This window comes from Parus major, chromosome 1 (genome assembly GCF_001522545.3).
Source record: "Parus major isolate Abel chromosome 1, Parus_major1.1, whole genome shotgun sequence".
Taxonomy (NCBI): Eukaryota; Metazoa; Chordata; class Aves; order Passeriformes; family Paridae; genus Parus; species Parus major.
Genome location: NC_031768.1, coordinates 112,889,656 through 112,907,293, shown reverse-complemented (window position 1 = coordinate 112,907,293; position 17,638 = coordinate 112,889,656). Strand labels below are relative to the sequence as shown.

Below are 17,638 nucleotides of genomic sequence, written 5' to 3'. Positions count from 1 at the left end.
ATAGATGGTGACTTAAGCTACATTATTGACTGATTTTTTTTTTTCTTTCAAGTTGTGCTTTGGTTGGGTTAATCTCATGTGGAAAAGCAAGTCTGATGTCTGTTTGAAACCTTCTTTAGAACTGAGTTGTCTAAAAATGTTATCCTTAAAACTCAATAAAAGGCCAGCCTTGAAAGATGTTTACCATAATTATGTAACTAGTGAGGAACTAAAGTGGAAATAATTCAGCTGGGAGAGAAACTGTGCTTCAGAAAAAGAAAATCCCGGTTCAGGTGTATCTGGTTTTCCCTGTGGATTATGTTCACCTTGACTTGCTCTGATCTTGTAACCCTCAGATGACAAAACTAGCCCTGGAAAACTCCTTTTTATACCATTTTGGGGAATGTAACCAGCTACTGGGTGTCGTGTTGTGTTAGGGCTTTCCTGCTTTGTATTTGCATTGCCAGTTGGGTGTGTTGACTTTCACCTATTGTGTGGAATTATTTGGGAATGTGCTTTTGTGGAGGAGATTGGTCACCAGCAGATGGGAATGAAAATCAAATACTCTCAGCTGCTTTGTGCATGGAATATTCTGGTTGAGCCTGGCAGCACTTCCAGGTGCTGAATCCGTGGGGCTGTGAGGAGCCCTGTCTGAGACTCTGCAGAGCAGAGAGTTCCTCAAAGGCGTTTTGCCCCATTCTTATTCATCCTTTCTTTTTCCCATTCCAATTTATGCAGCTGCTTTGTTGGAGATACTGTAGCTTGGGGGAACTTTTGGTCTCACAGTCAAAGCACGAGAGGCTTGAAAAAAAAAAACAATCTCTGTGAAAAAGTCTCTTCAAAAATCTCCCCATTGTGAGAGGACTGTGGACTCCAGCAGTGCTTGGGTGATAGAACGAGCTCATAAGTGCACAGTTATTTTCCTACTCTGGAAATAACAGGAATTTTGTGGCTTTCTAGCCACAAGAGGCTACTTCTCTCACACTTTACTTTGATTTTTTTTTTTTTTTTTGGCTTGTGCTTAAAGCTCCACCTTAATATCCATTGAATGTACATTTCTGTATCTGCCTTCATACAATCCTGGGTGTCTTAGAAGTTGTTTTCTGGCACTTGACATGACAATTTAATTTAAATATTGAGGTGCAGATTGGTTAGAATTCGGACCTTGACCTTTCTTGAAGAATTTTAGAGGAAGAATTCTGCTTTAGATGAAGGAATTAATGGAATTTCAGAATGGTTTAAGTGGGAAGGGACTTCAAAGCTCATCTGATTCCACCCTCTGTGATGGGCAGGGACGCCTTCCATAGACCAGGTTGCTCCAGGCCCCATCCAACCTGGGCTTGAACACGTGAATTCTGCATGACTCCTTTTGGAGTTAGCCAAGTGCTAACATTAATGGCATGTTGTCTTCTAAAATAACCTGCTGCTTGATCACTGTGAAGTTCCTGCTGTGCTCTGAACTCTGTAAATTTGACTTGGCCAACTTGTGCCAGCTCTGATCCATGCAGGGATCAGGAGGAGGTGGCTCCCAGAAACTGGTTTCATCCCAAACCATTCTTCAGGCATTTGTCTTCCAGAATTTGTGGTAAATGCACAGAAATCAGTGGTGGGATGTGCAGGATAATCTTGGAGGAAAAAGTTGGAGGCAGATCAGACGGGAAAAATTAAAACAAGGTCTTCAATTATGTCAGTGGTAAAACAAAGAAATAAATGGAGGGCAGCACAGCAGGAATATTCCTGCTGGGTTGTTCCATTGTCCAGTTGGAAGGTGAGGAGTCAGTGGGCTGAACTCTTACAGTGAATTCCCAAAATAGAAGTCAAAGAGCATTTAACAGAAGAGTTTTTTGGTTGTGTGGGTTTTTTTGGTTTTTTGTTTGTTTGTTTGTTTTCTGGGTAAATAGTATTACAAACCCTTTTAAATCTGAATTTGTCTGGATATGTAATGAAAGACCCAAAGTTCTATAGTGATTGAGGAGGAGAAAATTTAAATTTTATCCTCTATAGAGAAAAGATAGGCAACTCCTGAGGGTGGTCTGAGCAGCTATGAAAAGAGCTGTGGGGTAAAACTCAGGTGTGATAGAGGCAAAAAAGAAAGAAGGGATAGTAATCAGGATACTGGCAGGTTGAAATCTATCCTTTTGTGTTTTGATTTTTTTTTGTGCTAAATGTGAATGCTTTATACTACTTAATATTTTGTTTATTATTTTTATTTATAAAATAGCTTTAGGCTGAAATAATGAGTTTTAATCTGGTTTTCTCCTCATTCTGCGTTGTTTTCTGACAGAGCAGGGAGAGAGGTCCATTGCAAGATAAATAATCCAATTTTTTCTGCCAGATTGGCTGTTAGGGAAAATAGGAAATCCTTGAGTTAGGGAGAATGGGAAATCCTTGGCACATACTCAAATACTTGATGAACCATCCATTTATTCAGATTCGTGATTATTCCATTTTGATCTTCCTTAATGGAAGTGTGAAGGACAGTTATTTCCTAACTAATTTTTCAAGTGTGGTCTGGCTTATCTGGATTTTTATGGGAAATAATAATTTAAGTTTAAAAAAAGGAAGTTTTAAAATACAGTTACTTGGTGAGATAAAATCAATTCATTATTCAACTCATAGGAGAAAAGTTTATGAAAACAATGCCTGTGTTTGAACGAAGGGATTTATTAAGCACTGGTGGCTTCTCCTGTGTCTCATTTTTGGGGTTCTTGGAACACCCAGATCTGTTGAATTTCACCCTCTTTCCCGTTTTTCATTGGAAACTGAAAGAGGAGGGGAATAACTTCTGCTGGCAGTGTTTCCTGCTGCTGGGTGAGCAGCCATTGAGCTGAGGGAAGGTGACACAGGGAGCATATTCAGGCTGCAGACAGAGCTACATCTGCCCAGTGCCAGGTTTGTGCTCCAAGTCCTGGCTCCTCGTGCCCAGCTGGTGACGGCTTCCACTCCGCTAATTCCATGGATTCTGGAACATCAGCGGCAGTGTTTCAGCGTTGTTTACTATTTAATTAAACCAGACTGTAATTAAGTTGGATCTTCATGTAAGCTGTTGTTTTAATTGAGGCTAATTTTAAAATGTATTTAAGGCCTCCAATTTGCTTTTTTGTTCTTGGTAGAATTCACTTGACCTGCCCCAAACGGGAGCTGCTGAAGCACCTGGTTTTCCTTTGGCATGTTACCCTTCCCATGCCACTCCAGGGAGGCAGCAGTGCTGCAGTAAATAGATTAGGCCATTGGTGTGGAATCAGGGATGAAGAATCAGTCTCTCCTGGAGCTTGTTTGACTTCAAGCGTGAAACGATAAAGTGTTTGTGATAGCTCACACCGTTTTCCCTCTCCCTACCAGGAGCTGATTAATATGCTGATAAGATGCTGTGATTCATGAACCTCCGCTAGGCTGACTCTGTGTTCGGGGGAGTTATTCCTAAATAATAAATGGTAATAAAATCCAAGAGCCCAAAGATGTGGAGCCGGGTGGGAAGTCTCCAAGGGGTTTGTGTCACGTCGCTCCAGCGTGCTCAGGTCGTGCTGTGGCAGCGCCTGCTCGAGAGAGATGCTCACAGAATCCTGGAATGGTTTCTGGAAGGGACCTGGAAGAACGTCTCATTCCAATGCCCAGCCTTGGGCAGGGACAGCTCCCCCTGTCCCAGGCTGCTCCAAGCCCCATCCAGCCTGGCCTTGGACACTTCCAGGGATCCAGGGGCAGCCACAGCTGCTCTGGGCACCCTGTGCCAGGGCTCACCACCCTCACAGGGAACAATTCCTTCCCAATATCCCATCTATCCCTGCCCTCTGGGAAGCCATTCCCTGTTGTCCTGTCCCTCCATGCCTTGTCCCCAGTCCCTCTCCAGCTCTCCTGGAGCCCCCTTAGGCTCTGAGCTCTCCCTGGAGCCTTCTCCTCTCCAGGATAAGCTGGATGCCCCCAGCTCTCCCAGTCTGGCTCCAGAGCAGAGAGGCTTTCCTGCACAGGACCTTCATGCTCCTGAAGAGCAAGACATATCCCTGAATTGGGCTGTCTGCAGCACTCTCAAGTTGAAAATTCCCAAGTTTTGTCATTTTTTCTTCCCCAAGGTGAAACCAAAACATTTGTTTGGACATAATGATGAACAGAGGGAATCCGTGCCCTCCAGCCATTGGTTTTGTTGGCAGGACAGGAGGTAAAGGATTCTCACGTGTATTCCTGTCCTAATCCCTGTCATTTGTATTCATTGTTGAAGCTCAGACACAACTGCACATGTGAGGAGTGACCTCATTTACTCCTGACTGTTCCTTTAATTTATTGTGGTGTTGAAAGTCGGTGGCCTTCGATGTTGTAGGAGACAGAATGTTCCGATAGGATTTCTGCTGTCGGCTTTTAATCCTCCTTTGCATACTCTCTGTGGGACAAAGATAATTCTAGGCATGATTTCAGCCTTCCTTATTAACTTACAATTATAATTTGGATGTATTATTCTCTGGAAATGCTGGGACTTTGATGGGAGATCAGCTCTTTGGCCACACAAACCAAGTTCTTTCTCAACTGCTCTGTGAAAGGGGATGAACTTTATATTTTTTCCTCTTTATTTTTGCCATTTCTCAGCATTTTCATGGGGAGCACTGAGGAACACGAGGCAAATGGCAGGGCTGAGGTGCTCTCTCCTTGCTTCTCCTTCTTCTCTAAGATGTGCATGCATGTCAGCCCCTTCCATTGATTGGGAAATGCCACTCCTGGATTTAATTAGGTGATCCATCGCTTACCGGGTCTGTAAAACAGGAATTCTAAACCGTGTTCAGGGTGTTGAATTGATTTCAGGGTGATTAAAAATGTATGAAGTGGATACAGTGAATATTTTTCCTCTGGCGTTTCTTCATGTTTATTAATTGGTGTGTATAGAGCAGACAGGAAAATCCTACTTGACTGGGAGAAGAATGAGCTGTGACTTGTGTAGGCTCTCATTGTTTTTATGTTTGAATGCGTGATTTTCGTACGGGAATACTTCCAAACAACTTGCTGAATTCCTCAGTGCTGGAATCTGCTGAGTTTCAGCACTGAGATCAACGATGAATCACCATCTTCCTAATGAATTAGCTCAGGGACTCTCTTGAGGTTGTAAAAAGCATGAAACTGCTAAGGGAAGGAGGGAGGAGTAGTTTTTTGGGAGAAGGAAGCAGAGGGGTTTGGGTCAGATTAGGGATCTTTGTGAGTTGCGGAGTTTGCTCAGGGCTATGGTGGAATCATCATCCCTGGAATTATTCCAAAGCCATGTGGATGTGGCACTTGGGACATGGGGCAATGGTGGCCTTGGCTGGGGAACAATTGGATTTGATGGTCTTGGAGGGCTTTTCTATCCTTAATAACTCTGTGGTTCTAAAATAATGCATGACATCCACTCAGCTCATTTGGAGATTGGTCCAAATGATGCCAGCCTTCCAAGGAGTTGATAGAAACATCCCTCACCCCTTGTTTTTTAACTGTTTGGGGAAGGTTTTACAGGCTTTTGAGTCCCCCTGTGTTGTGAAGAAACAGAATAAGATCTTAAAAGCAAACAAACTTATGTTCTGTTTTCCCAAATGACCTCATTGTGGGCCTTCTCCTCATCTAAGCTCTAACCCTAACCCTAACCCTAACCCTAACCCTAACCCTAACCCTAAGCTCGGCTGAGTCCATGCAACTGGTTTATTTCTGCCTCATTTCTTGGCTGCAATATTGATTTTGGTTTTCCTCGTGGTGAAAAAGAAACAAAAAAGATTAAATGGCCACGCTTGAAGAGGGCTGGGAAAAAGTTGTGAGGCAGAGGAGCAGAAAGCATAGGTGGGGAAAAACAAAAATTTGCCTTGGAAACATGTTTTGAAGAGAAAAGTGCTCCATTTAAAGAATCTAAAAAGTGACCAGAGAAATTTCTTGTATCTCAATTGCTTTTATAGAGTACAGGCACATCTTGTGAAGTTCTTCACCCACCTGGGGAAAAGAGAAGCTTTATTTTTCAGCATGAGCCCTCACAAATTTCTGTCTTAAATTGCATATAGACAAATTCTAACCAGTGCTTTTGGCATTAAGTACACATTCAGTATTAAAACTGACAACTGAAGGGTTTTTTTGTTGTCTTATATCTTAGTGTGTGTGTATCAGAGGATGAAACTGGGTTTGGGTGACTTGTTAATTTCTAGTGTGTTTCTGAGCCATCTCCTTTTTCTTTGGTTTAGCCATGAAGAATTATTTTCCATTTAAAACTTCTTTATCTGCATGTTCCCTTTGCTTCCATATCTTTTCCTAAATTCCTCTTACTCTGCTCCTGAACAAGGAGCCTCTGTGTAGGAAGTCAGAATCACATTGGCCATTTCAGCATCACAGAATCATTGGAAGTTGGAAAAGAGCTTTAATATGATCCAAGTCCAGATGTTCCCCAGCACTGCCAAAGCCACCACTGTCCCTTGTCCCTGAGTGCCACATCCACATGGCTTTTAAATCCCTCCAGGGATGGGTAATTTGGGAACCTCGGCCCACAGGCTCCGTGGAGCTGGAGTGTGACCTTGTCATTCTGCAAGTTGCAGTTGGGGGTTCATAAACCAGGATGGAAACATCTCCTGGCCCTGACACCCCACATTTCAGGGAATCTCTCATCCAGAGTTAAAATCTCACCCATACTAAAGTAAAGGCCTTTTTCTGCTTATTTTTCTGCCGCTTGCAGTTCAAATTCATATGCTGGCTTGTTTTCCTCCGTGCATGTTTGCACCCCACACATTCAATACCTCTTAAATCCCCGGGTGCTTCAATTAAATGATTGCAAATAAGCTCCAAGGCTGCCTCATGATCCGTTGAAAACCCTTAATATTTGCTGCCTTTCCTTCCCCCCACACCTTTTTTTTTTTCATCTTGCACAGCAAATAAGTGGTCAGATCCTTGTTATGTTTTTTCAGGTTGAAGGTAATAAATTGAAATTTAGTGGCTTGACTTCTGCAAAAATGTTTTTAGATTAAATATTGAGCTTTTCTTCCCTCCTGGTGCACAATTATTTCTCACAACGGGCGCAGTCAATGTGATACAGCCCAGAGATTTGCACAGACAGAAACGTGAGCTGGCCAGAGCTTGGAAAAGATTTTTATAAGCTTCAGAAAGAATTCTCTGGTTTGCACCAGATCTGTTAATTACTGGGTCTATTTTCCTACTGTGCTTTCTACCTAATATCTTATTTCTAATTTAATGGGGATCAGCTTTCCCGAAGCGGAGCGGTTGAGTTTATTAATCACAGAATCCCAGAATGGTTTGGGTTGGGAGGGACCTTAAAGATCATCCACTCGCAGATCTGTTCTGCTGTTCTGTTTCATTAGACTTAGCCTGGTGTGAAGCCAAAATCAGGTGTTGCTTCTATGCAAATGCATTCATATACTTATTTTAAAGTGTGTGTGGCTGCCCTTCTCTCTCCCTGCGCTTGCTGGCACTCGGCCTCGTTTCATCTGATGCAGTACTGGGCTAGAATTTTAATGTCTCTGCGGCCAGCGATGATTTATTAGATCCCAAAGCCCTGGCTCTGAGTGCAGGAAGAAAATATTGCAGCAGTGAGCTGCCTTGGCACTGCTCGAATAAATGAGTCCTGAAAGACTCTTTAGTGTTGCAGCCTTTTTTCCCTTGTCCTCCCCTCGCCCCCACGGCTCCTTCCCCCGCCCGACCCCTGGATTTCTGCTGATGGTGGGAAGTGCTCGTTTCCTTGCGGGAATCGCCATCTCCGGGTCTTTTTACAGGAATGTATTTGTCAACAGCCTCCTCACGGCTAGTAAATCCCTTTGAATTCCCAGAACGAGCTGCTATCCTTCATCTGGGGAAAAATCAGCTTTTCTGGCAGGCTGCAAGGCTTGGGCTCTTGGTGATGAGCGGGTGGTACATAGGGAAGATCATGGAATTCCAGGATGGTTTGGGTTGGAAGGAGCCTTAAAGGTTCCACCCTCCGCCATGAGCAGGGACACCTCCCACTATCCCAGGTTGCCCCAAGCCTTGTCCAGCCTTGTCTTGGGCACTGCCATGGATCCAGGGGCAGTGCCAGAACCTCACAGGGAACAATTCCTTCCAAATATCCCATTCTAACTCTGCCCTCTGGCAGTGGGAAGCCATTCCCTGTGTCCTGTCCCTCCAGGCCTTGTCCCCAGTCCCTCTCCAGCTCTCCTGGAGCCCCTTCAGGCCCTGCAAGGGGCTCTGAGCTCTCCCTGGAGCCTTCTCCTCTCCAGGTGAGCACCCCCAGCTCTCCCAGCCTGGCTGCAGAGCAGAGGGGCTCCAGCCCTGGAGCAGCTCCGGGGCCTCCTCTGGAACTGCTCCAGCAGAGCCTGGTGTTACCTGTTCTGAGGTCCTGTCTTAGCAGTGACCTGAGGAAAGAAAGGCAGGATTTCAGTATTCCCAGGTGTGTGACCACCACCCTGGTGCTGGCCGTGCTCCTCTCCAAAGCCGCTCCCCAGCCCCTCCTTCCACAGAACTGCCAGCTCAGCAGCCATTCCTGGGAGCAACTCTGAGCAGTTTCACTTCTTCAACAAAACCATTTTCAGGAACAAGTAGAATAAAGAAGTTGAGCTGGAAAGATGAGCTCTCAGAGGATGGAGAGCAGTAAAGGGGAGGGTTTGGGAGGAGAAGTACAAGGAAGAAACCCTGGAGAAGTAACAGGTGAAACTTCAGAGCTCAGTTACAAAACTCACTTTAGTGAGTAACTAAAGGAAGTGTCCACTTTATGCTTGATTTATTGCCATTGATTTACACTTTGAAATGACATTTCTGTGCCTCATCATTAGAGACCTCATGTTTGGCAGCAAAGAGCATCCATCTCTGGGGAGAAGAGTTTGATTCCGTGGCATTCCCAGGAGATGCAAAGCACATGGTGACTGTAAATGAAATCACATAGGGGAAAACCTTGATTTTTACAGCTGAACAATGAAGAGTTTCATTCAGAAAGATTAATGTGTTTAGGCATCTGAACTTCTGTTTACCTCTCATTCTTTGTATTTCAAATTAAGAACTACGTTGAGGTGAAGACTATTCTGTGTTGCATTGAAGATGAAGAGAAGTGTGTTCTGTGCAAGCACTCTGTTGCCAGAATAATTTTTCTCTCCCCTTAAAACAGTTAAGGAAACAGTAGTATAATGGACTGTCACAGTAATTTCAGGGTGAGCAAAGCAATTTTCCACAAAAATAACAATTATGTTGTCATCAAACATGGCATGGTTAGCTCTGAGCCCATTAATATAATTGAGGGTCTCATTGAATGCATGAGCAGCAGGTTGGTCACTTACACCCAGCACCCCCAGCTCTCCCAGCCTGGCTCCAGAGCAGAGTGACTGCAGCCCCTGGAACATCCTCTGGACTGGAAATCCAGGTTATTTTCCCCTACTTTGGGTGTCTTGAGGAGCTGGACATTCTGTGATATTTAATGTGCTCTGGTTTGAGAAGGGATTGTCAGGATGGGACTTGAGTCCCAAAATCCCAGAATGGTTTGGGTTGGAAAAACCCAAACCCATCCAGTGCCACCCCCTGCCATGGCAGAGACACCTTCCACTGTCCCAGGCTGCTCCAAGCCCCATCCAACCTGGCCTTGGGCACTGCCAGGGATCCAGGGGCAGCCACAGCTTCTCTGGGCACCCTGTGCCAGGGTCTTACCACACTCACAGGAAACAATTCCTACCCAATGTCCTTCATCTGTCGAAGGATTTTCATCCCTGGCGTTTTTTCCCTCATCTTGGTGCTTCACTTTGGCTGGTGGAGTTTTAAATTTTTATTTTAATCCTCACAGCCCTTTATCCCTCCATTGCTTCTCCCAAGCTGTCTGGTTCCTTGAGGGCACCAACATGGAATTCTCCCATGGAAGATGCTGGATCCATTATGAATAAAGATGAAGTGGAAGTGGAATGCTTTCCCATTAATTTAAAACTTCGGTTATCATGACAACAAGTTACAACTCTCTTCATTGCCATGACAATCTCCTGCAAAATTGTTAAAATGCTGGCTTATGGTTATTTTTAGTTTGTCCTCTATTCCCATGGAGACCAACTTTTCCTTGAAGTGTTTGATGCTTTGTGCTTGGAGCCTTTAATGAGCCTCACAGAAGTCTGGAAGTCAGGAAAGGCAGAGGCCTCTGAGGTCAACCCATCCCTCCATCAGCCTTGAGGGATGCTCAGTGCAGTGGCTTTGCTTTTGTTGTATTGTGGGCACTTCTTTTTTATTATTATTATTATCTTCTCTTGTGTGATTTTTAACATTTACATTTCCTGTAGGGCTCAAGCTCTTGTATTCTTTGCCTATGACCCTATTTTTTATTGTGTTCTTTGCATATGACTCTGTGTTTTTGCATTAAATTCTGTCTGAAAATTTCATATTCTGCACAGGCCACTGGGAAAAAAGATCTACAAGGGAAAATGAAAAACTATAGAGGAACTTGAACAGGACACATAAAGTGGTATTTTTTTAGTTGCTGGGCTGTTTTGGGAAAAAAAACCACACAGAAATTAACTTTCCCATCTGTCAATTTACCGAAAAGCTTTACTGGAGTAACATCTGCTCAATCAGCTGAACATTTACTGGCTTACAATTAATATATTACAAATTAATAAAATATTACACATCATCTCAAGTAAAAAGGGAAATAAAACTACTTGGCGATCCTCCTTTGTCCATGGGCTTTTATTTTTTCCCCAAGTCTTTCTGGAAGGTGGCTGAGACTATATAGGCTTTTTATTTGTATCCATCACACCCTGAGTGAGGGTTTTTACTAAACTGGGGATTTTTTCCCACATCTAATAACTGTGAGAGTTTCTTAGACAAATTGTTGTATCATTAATACCAGCTGAACTCTGAGCTCCACTCAACCTTCCACTATTCCAGGTTGCTCCAAGCCCCATCCAACCTGGCCTTGGACACTTCAGGGATGGGACAGCCACAGCCTCTTGTACAGATAAATATTTCTATCAATAATTTTAAACCTCTAGAGAGGCTCAGGAGCTTATCATTGATGGTAAAAATCTCTTTTTAAATGGTGTGAAATCTTTCTCTCTCTGGGATAATGAAATCCTTTTGCTGTTCAGGTGGCTCTGAATCTTTTTACAGCTGATAAGAGCAATCAGAAGAGTTTTTAATGCCTCTTGCTTACAGAATCTCAATGCTCATCAGAGTCCTTTTGCTCTCTGGTGTGTCTGAGTTTGCATTTTCCATGCAGAAACCAAATAAAACATGATTTCTGCATAACACAGCCCTCATCTCATCTCTAGGATTGTAAGGTTATTTTGGCAGCAGGATTTCCTGGGAAGGTTGATGGCTCAATTCTACTCCACAGATACAAGGGAGAGTGTGAAATAAGGTGGATTTTTGCAGCACTAACAGTGGTGGTAAGATTTTTATCAGGATGTTGCTCAGCATCCTGTGAGATGCAAGGAAGATAAATCCTGATGCTGAGACTGGAGCACTTAATCGAAATAATAATCTATAAATATTTTTATTTTTTTTTTATTGCTACTTGTAGAGGACATGGCATAATTACCCTGATTTTATGTTGATGTTGATTGCAAGGTGTGTGGCTGTGTTTCCACTAAATTCTGGCCACGTGCTGTTCCCAGAATAATTCCTTTGCCCTTTCCACATGTGGTTAAGAGGCCATTTAGCTTTCCCCAATCACTATTTTATTCTAATGGCTGTTCATTGGTAATAAAGGTTATAACTGATATAATATATGTAAGGTATTGATAACACTGATTATGTTTTTGGGATGGAGTGGGTTTTGTTCCTTGGATTTTTGTTCTTTTCACATTATTTAGGATTGCAAGGAATAGAATAGAACAGGAAAGAATAGACCATTACTGTTGGAAGGGATCTCCAGCAATCATCTCATCCATCTGCCTGCCTAATTCAGGGCTGATCATGTTATTAAGGGCATTATTATTTCGTTTTTATTTGCATGTCTGTGACCAGTGAATTAATTTTATGAGACAATATTGGTTAAAAATCCACCATGATCTGTTCTTTCTCCAACTTTGGGACCAGCAGCTATGGAGAAGTGCACTGGGAAATCTGCAGGCATGGAAAAATGGAATATCCTTCCACTTGCACATAGCAGAAAACTCAGGAGATAATGTGATTTTTGGAAGGAAGGGGGAATTTTTCAGATTTTCCTATGGAAGTTGCCCACAGAAAGTGTGGCTGCCCATCCCTGGGAATGTTCAAGGCCATGTTGGACACAGCTTAAAGCAGCCTGACCTAGTAGAAGGCCCCTTCCAATCCAAACCATTCCAGGATTTTGTAACTTCTCCCAAATGCAGATCCTGCTCCAATGCCTTTAGGAGTAAACACAGACATAGGAACAAAAAATATCTGTGTGAAATTTTTACGCACCCAGGAGATTTTCTCTCTGTGATGACACACCCCAAAGAGCAGGCTTGGTTTCCTCAGCCTATTTTGATATTTTAACAAAATTACACTACATCAAATTTCCAGCTCGAGGAGATGTTTCCCATCCTTGGTTTTAACTGAATTTGGGGTCAGCTCTCCCAGGGCTTCCTGAAGAAGCTCAGAATGAGGGACATTTTCACTTTTGTTTTTCCAGAAGGAAATTTTCTTCTTGCACAGGGAAGATACAAAGTAGTGTAAATCTGTATGTTCTTGTTTGAGGAAAGGAGCCTGTATTCCTGTGAAAAAAAGCCTTCAGGATCACAGCCTGGTGTAAAGGAGCGGGAAGAACTGGTGTGCAAGCAAAGGGAAATTCCGGAGGCGTTTGTGTTAAGCTCGGGATCAAATCCTGCCGGGCACTGACTCAACTGCCATCGATCCATCCCCTTGTTTGCCTTCCAGCTCTCACATTAAGCAATGGTTAAATCATCCCTGGGGCTCCCTTGGCTAATTGACCGCTCAAGGTGGTCCAGGTGCTTCTCGGCCGGTCCATCTGGCAGCAGCTCCAACCCATCTGGCCCTCTTCTGGCCCTGGAGAAACCTCTCCTGGGAAGTTTATCCCAAAATCTTTGCTTTCAGAAGTGTTTAAGGAACAAAGTGAGGTACTGCAATGACCAGGAATTCCTGTCAGTCTGCAGGTCTGGAATGGCTTTGACTGTGAACAAATGCACAAGGAGCAATGGGAGCAAACATTACCTACTGGAAGAGCCCGACTCCTGGATATTTAGGAAGTGTGGATGTTAAAGCTTCTGACATATTCCTTCAGAGCAACTTTCCAAAGTAAATGCAAAGCCAGTCACCTTCAAAAGGCAGGGAATGTCACCCTGCATTTCTCTATCCACCTTCGCCAAGCGGGAGGACTTGGCATTCTCTGGAACAGGGAGATTTGATGGATGGCGGGACTTCTAATGTTGTTGGCAAGCAGTGCAGGTTCCATAGGATTTGGCAGTGTTAGAGTCTTTTATTTTATTATTGTCTATTTTTTAGAGGAATCTTTCCGTTTGCTCTCACTCCTGGTATAAATCAAGAGCCTCCACAGGGAGGTGTCCAGATATTTCCATGCATTGCACACATTGCATGTCCCCAGTTTACTGATCCAGTCGCTAACCATGAGCCTTTCCTTTCCTGCTGTCAATCCCAACACATTTTTCCAGTGAAAGCAAGGTCATTTCAATCCCTCAGCTGAATAAAGAACCTACCCACAGTTTAAAATCAATGCTGGGACCGAGATTGTTTTTAGAAATAAGGTGAAGCCCTGACCCCAAGCATGCACAGGTCTATCCCTGCCTTTGCTGTGTGGGGCTGGGGTGATGCTCCGGCGGGGACCGCTGGGTTTCCTTCCGGCATCGCCCTCGTTATTCCCGAGTGCCTTCGGCTCATCTGTCCGGGAAGCAGATTTATTCAGCTCGTGTGAGCCCCTGTATAATCATCCTTGGCTCTGCATTAATGTGCTGAGCAAGTGAAACTGGTTAATGAGAGCAGGAGAAAGGAATCTCTTTTTGTCCGTGCGATGCTCTCGTTCCTGGAAATGGAGGGGAATAATTAACATTCCAGCCAGGAAGCCGCTTCCTTCGGCAGTGCCTATCGATGGAACACAGGGGATACAGGTGAACTAATTCCAACCAGCCACAGCTTGATGTTTAGCTCTGCCTTTGTTATATAACAAGTTCTTAGGTCTTCAAAAAAACCCGTTTCTGAGCAGAAATGACCTTCAAGGGATGGTTAAAATAAGAAAGCCAACGTCCCTTTGGTTAGCGGTGCACAAACTCATCACTTACATAAACAGGACAAGGTTTTAATCTCCTTTTGAAGCTATTTGCATGTTTATTGAGGCTTGCAGAGCCTTTTTCTTTGGGATCTCACTGATCTGAAAGTGAAGGACACACATGGCTGGAGAACCCACCAGGTTTCCCTGAGGTTTACATCAAACTCGGTTGTTAGTCCTCGAGGTGGGACAAAGTGGCAGAATTCAGCTTTGCTGGGAAATCATTAAACCAGGAACTTCTTGGGATTTCTATGCATTTTTTCCTTGTTGTTCAACAACCTTCAAAGTATTTTTTTCACCTATATCCCTTGTTACTCTTTAAAAGAAGAAAACCTTTGGGGCTTTGAAATTAATTCTGCTGTAGGGTCATTGAAATACCTTTTTCCTATACGGGATTTCAGCCTTGCTGAGTGGCACGTGACCATCATAATTGGATTGATCAACAAAAGTGACACCTCAAAGAGCTCTTTTGAGACAAATGGTACTGCACACTCAGAGAAGGTGTTTGGGGAAGTGGTGCTACTTTGTTCCCATTGCTTTCCATTAACCCCATTGGGTTAAAGTTTTAAGGATGGTTTTGTGGCTGAAGCTGAAGCAGCAACTGAGATCCTTCACACTCTAGTGGTGCAGTGTCCTTGCTCATCCTGGATGGAGTAGCTAGCAGCAGTTTTGAGTGCTCATATTGAAAACCACACAGACATACCCCAAAACATTGCAGTTTTGTTAACCACACCTTGCCAGGATGGGAATTCTCCAGGCTGCAGGATGAGGAAGGTGCTATGGATAGCAAGGGGTGCCATAATTACATCGCACAGTGCACCTGAACATGGGATACTGCAGTAATTAATGTTAAATGCTGGCCTGTAATTATAATCCAGCGATATTCCCAGCAGAAACCTTTGTGTGGAAGCTGCGAGGAGCTGTTCTGCATTGGTGACTTGGAAGTAGCTGGAAGAAATTCAAAACATCTTCATATAAATTACATTTTGGTCATGGTCTGCTCATCCCCAGGGCTTTGCAGGCACAGGTTCCCCTCCTCGACTCCTCCTGGCTCTGAGGCTGCTTTGTCAGCTCATCTTTCCCTTCTGCCATCCACACCAGTGGGATTTTCCTCATGGACAGCAGCAAGCTGAGAGCAGGTCGGGCTCTGCTCCCATCCAGGAGGAGAGGGAACGGCCTCAGGCTGTGCCAGGGGAGGCTTGGGTTGGATATTAAGGAGAATTTCTTCATGGAAAGGGCTGTCCATCCCTGGCACAGCTGTCCTGGGCAGTGGAGTCCCCATTCCTGGAGGGATTGCTGTGGGTCCCCTCAAACTCGGTATTTTTTTGTACATTTCCATAAAACCTCATATTTAAGCCTCGTCCCAGGTCTTGCTTGGTGCTGCTCCAGCACTCTGCAGTGGTGGGCAGGGATCAGGTGAAATCCTTGGCATTAATGTGTGCCCTCCACAAAACATGCAGGCAGTTTTGGAAGAAAACTCCCCACTTCCCTTGCACATGAACCATATGAAATTATTTTCAGGAAACGTTTGCCTGATTTTGACCATTTCCCTCTTTTTTTAATCATTGGCCAATTTACGTCAGAATGTCAGGTCTGTATCTGATTTAAATCAGGCTTGAACTCGGTGCAGATCATAAAAAAAAATGAAATGTTTATGGATTCCCATCTGTTTGAATGGAATACACCTGGCTTTTGGGACTAGACACACGCTATGCCTAAATCCAAGGCTTTGGAGATAAAACATGACACCGGGATGCCTGCCTAATCTCCTGGAGGGATGCTGCTGGGATAAGATAAGGAACTTGTTGGGAATGGTTATTATTGTCTGGGGGAGGGAGCTGGCAGGGCACAGGCTGCCAGAAACACCTGATAATGTCCTGCAAGCACAGCACCCACAGCTCCTGCCCTGCTGCCATCCCGGCCTTGTCTGGCCCTAGCAGAAGATAAACCAACATCTCTGATTGCAAACAATCCCAAAGGACAGCAGTGCTTCCCTGGGCTTTGTTCCTGATGGAGGGACTCCCTGCAAGGGCAGGAGGGGAGTTGTCAGGAGTTTCCCTATGCAGGCAATTCCAGGAAAATCAGAATGAGCTGCTGCTATTGGAATGATATTTGCATTCCTGTTCCTTCCTAATGCTCCTCTGCAGCAGTTTCAGGGGGCTCAGCCTGGCAGGTATTATTCCCTCCAGGTCCATGCCCACACTGACATTCTCCTCATCTTTTAATCCCATTGACTGATTTTTTTCCACTTTTTCCCCTTCCTGCTTGTGGATTTACGTCACCTTTTATAAATATTTTATAAAACACAAATTTTTTTCTGCGTGAGCAAATAGGATTCTCTGAAGAGCAGGGCACGACATTGTTTTAAAATTGAAATAGAGCATTGAAAATTGGCTTTTTTCCTTTAAAAATGTTTCAGGTATGGTCAGCTGGATGTAGAAAATACAAGGAAGATATATCACAAGGTAAAAAAGAAAGAGAAATCTTTGTGGTCCTGAAGGTTTTGGTAGAAAAAAGAAAGATATTTTTAATGGGTAAATAAATCTGTTTTAATTCCAGGCTGGATGTTGAATAACTGGTGCCAGTAGTTGTTCCTAAACCCCAGAAGGCTTAGGAAAATCCCTCTCCACCTCCTTCAGCTGCTTCAGCAGCTTTTCCAGGTTTTCCTTGAGCTCTTAGCTCAGAGCTGGGGTTCCTGCAACTCCCCATTTTGTCCCAGTTCAGCCCAGTTCTTTTCCTGCCTATTCAGCTCAGGATGTGACAGTGATGTTGCATTTCATTTGGCAAATAAATTGAAAACATAAAAACAATTCCATTCTATTTAAGGAATAATTAATATTTATTCTTGCCTGAATACCCCACTTGCCTGCCAGCCAGTCTGCTTGATTTAATACAAATTATTTCATTCAACTCAAAATGTTTAATTTCATTCATTTATCAGGAAATTAAAGGAAGTGAAGAGGGAAGAGAGATGATAATTTTCATAAAATCACAGATTCCCAGAATGATTCCTGCTTCATTTTGGGTTAACACTGGAACAGGACCAGAGTCCAAATGAATGTCCAGAAGGTTCAGTCCTCAGGATATTTTTTCATTTGTCCCATAAATTTGAAACAGAGTCAGTGGATAATTCATGGTGGAAAGGACCTCTGGAAATCCCCAGGTCCAGCTGGGGTCACGTTGGGCAGAGGACAGAAGTCAAGGAAGTTTTCCACTCCTTGGAGCTACGTTTTTTGACAGATTTTCAGGTTTTGCTGAAGGAAATTCTCCTGGCTCTGTGGCCCAGTTTTGACAGCACAGGATTTCCAGAGGATCCAGGATGTTGTCAAGCTCTAGCTGGATGTGTGCACCTTTATATACAGAGCTCCTCTGCTCTGGAGCCAGGCTGGGAGAGCTGGGGGTGCTCACCTGGAGAGGAGAAGGCTCCAGGGAGAGCTCAGAGCCCCTTGCAGGGCCTGAAGGGGCTCCAGGAGAGCTGGAGAGGGACTGGGGACAAGGCCTGGAGGGACA

At 44.0% G+C, this 17,638-nt stretch overlaps 1 protein-coding gene across 2 annotated transcripts in view; it reads left to right on the top strand.

The window, feature by feature from the left end:
- The window catches only part of FAM168A (family with sequence similarity 168 member A), a 131,185-nt gene that overhangs the window by 67,895 nt on the left and 45,652 nt on the right, over positions 1-17,638 (top strand). The window lies entirely within an intron of this gene.